Raw genomic sequence first — 8,336 nt, 5'->3', positions numbered from 1 at the left:
GGAAACCGGCGCCATCCTAGGGCGCGGCTACACGCAGCTCCCTACAGCACAGCTGAATTCTATAAGAAATTTAGAGAAGATTTAATGCCAACTCTTCTCAAACTTCTCTCTCTTTATATATATATATATATATATTTTAGGGAAGGGTCTACAGAGTGTTCAGGGTCTCACTACTAGATTGGGTTTGTAGTGATCTGCCTGTTTACAGCCTTCCAAGTGCTGGGATTACAAGCATACACCACCACGCCCAGTCTAAAAGTTAAGAAGGATTTTTTTTTCTTGGCTGGCTCAGGCTGCCTTAAGAGTGGGTCTGGTAAGGCAGGTGGAGCTGGGGATCGAACTGTGGTATCCTGAGCCTGACTGCATTTACATGAGCAGGCACTTAAACAACTGAGCCAACCAGCAGGCCCCCCCTATCAAATTTTTCAATGAAGTTGAAAAGGAAATAATTCTCCCAAATTCATTCCTGGAGGCAAGTAGTACTCCGATATCAAAAACCAGAGAAAGACTCAACCAAAAAAGAGAACTACAGGCCAATCTCCCTCATGAACATAGTTGCAAAAATCCTTAATAAAATACTAGCAAACAGAGTGCAGAAAACCATCAAGATCATGGGCCTTTTTCATAATCTATTGCTTGATGGTTTATCTGGGGTGCTAATTCTCACACATTTCTGAGTTGTGCGAGGCTTTGGAGAAAACAGCAAAAAGAGATGTCATAGCATAGCCACGATGTGGGACACAAGCTCAATTATAGGGCATTATCCACTCTGCTTATTCCAGAATCAGATAGAGTGAAGGGATATGGCATAGACTACCACAAGAACCTGTTACATTAATCATTTCTATTTCTTTTTGGTGAGAAATGTGTATCAAAAAATGAGTTATTTGCCTCTTAACACCTATAATTCAATATACCTTTATGAACAGCACTTTAGCATATTCTTATTTTTTTAAAAAGTGAATTAATCCTAAATTCCTGGCAGGAAATGTAAGTTATTAATATTCAACACCTCAGTGGAAAATGCACTTCCTCTGACTGACAGCTTCTAATGACAGCAATAAAGCAAGGTGCCTGGATTGGCCAAATAGATGTTCTGAATTAACAAAGGGAGACTAGACACTGGCCGAGTTGATGTAACGTCTATGTTTTCTAATTGCTGACCTCTGTTTAAATGTCTGAGCTTTCATATGTATTTGCTTTATCATCAAGGAAAGGTCTCTACAGGCAACAGGAACAGGCAGCCTGATAAAACCAGAAAAGGGATCTAATCAACACAGAAATGGATATAGATAAGAATTCTGTTTCCCTGAAGTACTTCAAAGCAAATCCAGAATGAAATGGAGTGGGAGAGAAGGGTAGTGGTGCAGAAAGACATAGAGATTAAGGTTAATTATTCTTGTTACTATGGTAGCAACCCAGAAGATGCAAAGTTAGACACATATTCAACATGAATCCTACACAGGATCATGTGCTCTCTTTTATCAAGTAACTGGTAGCAAACAGCAGAAATAAATTCCACTGTTAACCCACCTTACTCCAAAGACAGTCTTCATTCTTGATCACTTCAGGGCTATAATAGCTTCACTGCCTGAACCCAAAAATGTTTTGCTAGCTTCTACACTGGCCTATATTTTAGGATGGCCTATAGAGTGGTGTTCTGATTGTGTTCCCTCAAAATCCAATCCTAGGTTCTGAGATGATGGTAGAGCAGTAGAAAGCAATGGCCGTGACTCATCCACATGGCTGCACTGATAAAGGTTCTACAATCTGAGGTACAGGATCTCAGGATAAATCCTGAGGGCATTTCATTGACCTTCTCAGACCAAAAAGCTACAACTCTTGTTGCATAGGTCCTGCTTTACCTTGGTCTTAACCATCCAGTAGAAAAGTATGAAGACGAAATATAGGAAATAAAGCCATGCTGTTATGCTGAGCTGTGGGGGACTCAGGTCAATAATTTCTGACATTGCCAATTAAACAGAAGACCCAATGCTATAATGGGCTACTGGACTCTTTTAGAATATTTTGATGAGTTTACACACCTATAATATTCAATAATGGAACTTAGAAAAAATGGGGTATACCGATGAATGTCCATTTTGTATCTGTGTATTCAAAGTGGTTAGGATAGATATATAGTTGCATTCTCTTAATGAATAGAATGATTTGTTCTAATGGTGTTTGTAAATAGGATCACAAGTCCACTTCTTGTACAGCAGTTAACCACTGAGAAGAATATAGGCAGTGTATTATTTGTTGAAACTGTATTTCCGATTAGATTTGAAACTGTCTCATTGCTATCTGTTTATCAATAAAACTTTGAAAAAAAAAGGAAAAAAAAACAAATAAGCCTGTTTAAGATTTGGAAGTCAGGCACTGGAATATAACTTGAGGAAGAAAAGGAGAGAAGTAGATCCCCAGGATCCAAGAAAGTCAAGAGACAGTACTCAATACAGAAAAAGGAGGCAGCAAATGCACTTTCTCCCCAGCACCTGACTCACAGTATAAGAAAGGAAGCTCAAATCTATAGAGACACAGTAAAGGCAGGTGACTCTAGAGCCCTCAGGGAGAAATACACCAATGGAATGAAGTAGATGTTGTGAACTACCAGCTGGTGAATGGCTCCAGTCCAAATGTCAGTCATGTCCCCTGAACAGAATGCCTGGCCAGATGCAATTTTAGGAAGAGGCCAACTGAAATCAGTACATAGAGCATCCTTCATTGGCTTTATTTCATGGCTCCCAGTAAAGGAGTAATGTGGGAAACATCTATGGTCAGGGAGCCATGGTGAGACAAGCTGTGGGGAGTGGCTAGGCCAGAGCAAGGCCAGACATAAGAACATGAAGCCCCAGAGGTAAGGCATGAACAAGCTGTTGGGACTACAGCAAGGCCAGTGCAGCAGGTCTCCAGCCTTGGTGTACTTCCCATTAACTACACCACAGATAGCTCTGAGACTATTACACTTTCAGTGTTCAGTGTTCTCACTGAGACCTTGTACTTTTGGCCATGTCACATGCTTCCCCCTTTTTACTATGTATAAATAAAGATGCAGACCATGCCAGGTTTTCACTGCCTGTCCATCAGAGAGGTCAGATCCCACCCAATCCCAGCTTTCCTTGTATTATGTGTTTAGTTTTTTTCTTAATCTCCCATCACCACCTCTTAGGACTCTGCTGGCTTACCAGGTCATGGAAGCAAGCAACATACACTCAGAGTGTTGTAAAAGAACAACTCGGATCCTAAAACGATAACCAGAGGCCAGGTCAGCCTGAATTTCTTTACAGTTGCAAGCACCAGAAGCACCAGAATCAGAACCCCATCCTATTCCTAATGCAGGATTGCTGGGATTATCTGGTGACCTGCACTAACCCTACTGCAGGATGGTTGGGATCATTCAACCTGGATCAGGGTTCTGTTTGACTCTTTATTTAACAGAGACAGAGGAGACAGGTCCTGAATTCAACATGACCACAAAACTGTAGACCCTGAAAGATAACCAATGTCTTGAAATCACAAAGATATATCTTTTTTTCTTTTTCTTTGCATTTTTTTTTGCATTTCTCCTCTTTTTCTTTCTTTCTTGATTATTTACATTTTTTTCATAAATGTGAACATTCCTTTTAGGTTTTTTATTTTGTTCCATTCTCTTTGGTTGTGTTTTGTTTTGTTCCATTCCTCTTTTTCTCTTCTTTCTCTCCTATCTTCACTACTTTTCCAAAGGTTGGGTAATTTTCCTTTGCCCTTCAGCTTTGACTCTAATTTTTTCTCTTCTTTATTTCTGTATTTTTTCCTTTTATCCTCTTTAAATTTTTCCCCTGGGGGTAAAGTTGCTCTGTTGGGGACATGTCTACTGCATATAATTTTCTAATTTGTTTTAGATTTCATTACATAATTATAAAATCTTATACCCATGGTTGAAGGTGTCAAATTAACAGTTATACTTTTCCATTTTCTGGGCTGGGCTTGACACTATTGTTATTACTGATTGTAATACTTTAACCATGGTGAAATAGCTGTAATGATCAGTTATTCTTCTTTGTATGCCACTACTGATATTGTCTAGGGGTTATACGCAATGCCAGAGTTGAATACCAAAGAACTGGGTATTAAAAAAAAATAAAAAATAAAAAATAAAAAAATTTTAAAAAGAACTGGGTACTAGACCAAATAGCACCTTTTTATCCCCAATAAATTGAGGAAGCAAGATCTTGGGACAAGCTCAAAAGCCAAAAGCCAGCTATACCCAGACAGAAAGTGTGAAGAGGATTCAATCACTAAAGAGATCTTGATACTAATAATAAAGCCACCTACCATAAACAATTTACAAGCATCAAGGCAAAAATTAAATTTTAAAACATAAAAAATAAAAAAAAAAATACAGAACAAGATGCAAACCCAGACCTCTAGGTCACCCAAGGCAAATCCAGAGGACATTGAAGTGAAAAAAAACCTGAATTTTCTGAAACGGTAGCAACAGAAGTAACAAAGCAGATGAATGAGTCATTGAAAAAATTCAGAAATAATTTCAAAGAAAACTAAAGAGATGATGATCATAAGGAAGCATATAGTTAGTGATCTAAAGTAGATATAAAATTAAAAAAATAGAGGACAGATAAAACGTAAAGGACTTCAAGAAAGTATGGAAACCAGGAACACACAACATAGGAAAGAACTGGATTCCATAGAACAGATTCAAACAGATATCCAATAATTTAAAATTTTATTGAAAGTACATGTAGCAGAATCAACCAATACTAATAATAAGGACACACTATCAGATCTATAAGACAGGTTTGTGGTTAGCAATTACCAAATGAATAATAGCAAGGGATCAGAAAAAGTCAATACACCGGCTATTAGATGATACAAAGAAGGATAATATAAGATTAATCAAAATCAGTGGCAACTCGGAAGATAGCATAAAGGACATTTTTTAAAAGCCTGTTCATAGGAGTAATATCAGAAAAACTTTCCAAGTACAGAAAAAAGAATTTGACATACAGATAAGTGAAGCTAGCTCCCATTAGCCATGATCAGAAAAAGCTACACCAAGACATATAATAGTCAAGATTGCAGAAATTCAACACAAGAACAGAATATTAAAAGCTATTAGAGAAAGGAAACAAATCACATATAAAACGAATCCCATCAGAAAGACAGAAGAAAAAAGGGGATACAGATGAATATCCATTTTGTATCTGTGTATTCAAAGTGGTTAGGATAGATATATAGTTACATTCTCTTAATGAATAGAGGGATTTGTTCTAACAGTGTTTGTAAATAGGATATCATGTCCGCATCTTGTACAGCAATTAACCACTAGGAAGAATGTATGCATGCAATGTGTTAATTATTGAAACTGTCCTACAAAAAAAGAAAAAAAGAAAGAAAGAAAGAAAGAAAGAAAGAAAGAAAGAAAGAAAGAAAGAAAGAAAGAAAGAAAAGAAAGAAAAGAAAAGAAAGAAAGAAATGGTGTTTACAGAAGTAGGTAGGTGGGGTAGAAGGAAAGGTCCTGCAACTCTGAACTATTTGAGGGCTGTAAGATGAAGATCATAGGGCCATGTATCACAAAAAATAAAAAACTCTGCTAAAAAAAAAGACAGAAGACAGCTCAACACAAATGCTTAAGACCAGGAGAATTTGGAGTGAGGTATTTCAAGTCCTAATAGAAAACAGCCTCCAATCCAGATTGACACACCCCACAAAATTATCTTTCAAAAGTAGCAGAGAAATAAGATATTTTCATGATAAAGAAAACCTGAGGAAATCCATGACCACTAAACCAGCACTCCAAAAAGTCCTGAAGAATATTCTAGAAAAGGTCAATGAAGTTTAAAACTCCATGAATTCCAGTAGAATGAATCTACCAGGCAAGGTAAACAATTAAACAAAGAGGGAAAGGAAGGTAATCAACAAAAAGAAAATAATAGGACAAGGATAAGTCAACACATATCACTTATAAGCATCAATTTAAATTGTTTCAATTTGCCAATCAAAAGAAACAGACTAATGGATAGATTTGTACCAATAGTGTTTGTGGACAGGATATCCTGTCTGCATCTTCTACTATGAATAACCACTCAGAAGACAACAATATCCAATGTATTAATTATTGAAACTGTCCTACTAATCGGTTTTGAAACTGTCTCATTGCTATTTGTTTCTCAATAAAATTATTTTTAAAAAATAATAAATCAGGGGAAAATATTTGTTTTGTTTTCATTTGGTGTTTGGTTTTTTGGTACAGGAGACTGAAGTCAGGACCTTGCCCTTGACAGGCAGGTGCTTATGCCTCTGAGCTATCTCCCTACCCAGCTAACTCTATTTGGAGACAAAGTGGATTTCAAGCCAAGACTGAACTAAAGAGAAAAAGAAGGTTACTAACAGAACAATCCAAGAGGAAGTGGTAACCATCATAAGTATGTATGCCCAAATACTGGCATACACAACTACGTAAAACAAACATGAATAGATATTAAAAGTCAGATAGGCAGTACAACAGTTGTAATGGGGTGAATCTAATACCTCACTGTCACAAATAGATCAAAAAGACAAAAATTCAACAAAAAAATATCAGAGTAGAGCCAAGCCTTGAAAAAAAAGACATAATAGATATCTACAGAGTGTTCCACATCACAACAGAATGCACATTCTTCTTATCTGCATAGGGGACTTTCTCAAAAGAGATCTCATACTAGCTCATAGAGCATTATTAAATAAATGCAAAAAAATTAAAATTACTGGAAATCAATGGTAAAAGAAAACATAAGAATTTCATAAACACAGAGAAATTATATAATACCTTCCTGAAGAATTGATGGGTCACAGATGAAATAAAAAAAGAAATTAGACAGTTTCTACAATGAAACAATAATGGAAAAACAATGTACCAGAATTTATGGGATACAATGAAAATTATACTAAGAACATACCTATAACATTTAAATGATGGAACTAAACAAGAACAGGGGATATAGATGAATGACCATTTTATATCTGTGTATTCAAAATGGTTAGGACAGATATATAGCTACATTGTCTTAAATCAAGGAATAGAGGGATTTGTTATAATTGTGTGTGTAAACAGGATATCATGTCTGTATCTTGTACAACAAATAACTACTAGGAAGCAGTAAGCAATGTGTTAAATATTGGAACTGTCCTACCAATTTGATTTGAAACTGTCTCATGGCTATTTATTTCTCAATAAAATTATGGAAAAAATATTTTTAAAAAAGTAAACTACTAAGAGGGAAGCTTATACCAGTGCATTCCCACATCAGACTAATAGAAAACACAAAGTATGTTGAAGCTTAAACTCCTACAAAAGGAAGAGCAAGTTAAACTAAATTATAAAAGGAAATTATAAAGATCAGAGCAGAAAGTAATGCAATTAAGACTAAGGAAATAGTATAAAGAATCGATGAATCAAAGAGTTGGTTTATTGAGAGATTAAATGAAACAGATACAGACCCAGTCCTAGCCCAGGCCCGGTGAGTGTGTGGGAGAGCTTCCGGCTACCCTGCGCCAGCGGAACCTACTCATCCTATCCCAGGCACAGTGTGGGTGAGACCCTCTTCCACTCCCTTGGGACGCCCCCCAACACTCCGCAGCACCTCCCCTACCCCGCCTACCAAGTAGGAATTTATGCTGCGTTCCAGACACCCCCAGACCCAGTCCTAGTGCAGGCCCGGTGAGTGTGTGAGAGAGCTTCCAGCTACCCTGCGCTGGCGGGACCTACTACTGGTCCCAGCCCAGGCGCAGCGTGGGTGAGACCCTCTTTCACCATCTTAGGATGCCCTCCATCACTCAGTAGTACCCAGCCCCCAAATGCCGCCCACAGAGAAGAAATATCTGTCGTGTTCTGGGAACCCCCAGATCCAGTCCTAGCCCAGACCTGGTGAGTGTGTGGGAGAGCTGCCTCTCCCCCTTACTCCAAATTGTCCCTCCAGACTCAACTCCAGGCTGGCATACAGGCATGGGGTGAAACCCTTCAGCTGCAATCCCTGCAGAGAGTGTAGGGGACAGAACCAGTTAGTCCAGGAACAGAACATCTTGCCAGAGGGGCACAACAGGTTCACCTCCAAGGGCAGCAACAAGAAGGAACTGAGCACAGCACCCAGACACAAGCCAGGCACAGCTGGATAAATGCAAACTTTGCAGATCTACACCTGAACTTCAGTAGGTGCTAAGGCTATAACTGCAACAAAGATCTACAACAAAGGTCAGAAGACAGTGCTACACAAAATGACAACGACAAGGATCAAAATTCAATCTCAGAACCTAAGCCAACCCAAAACAAGTGCAGAGGACACTAACACAGAACAAATTGG

The sequence above is a fragment of the Octodon degus genome, unplaced genomic scaffold (assembly GCF_000260255.1).
Source record: "Octodon degus isolate 3935 unplaced genomic scaffold, OctDeg1.0 scaffold00037, whole genome shotgun sequence".
NCBI lineage: Eukaryota > Metazoa > Chordata > Mammalia > Rodentia > Octodontidae > Octodon > Octodon degus.
Note: the sequence above shows the minus strand (reverse complement) of the source record.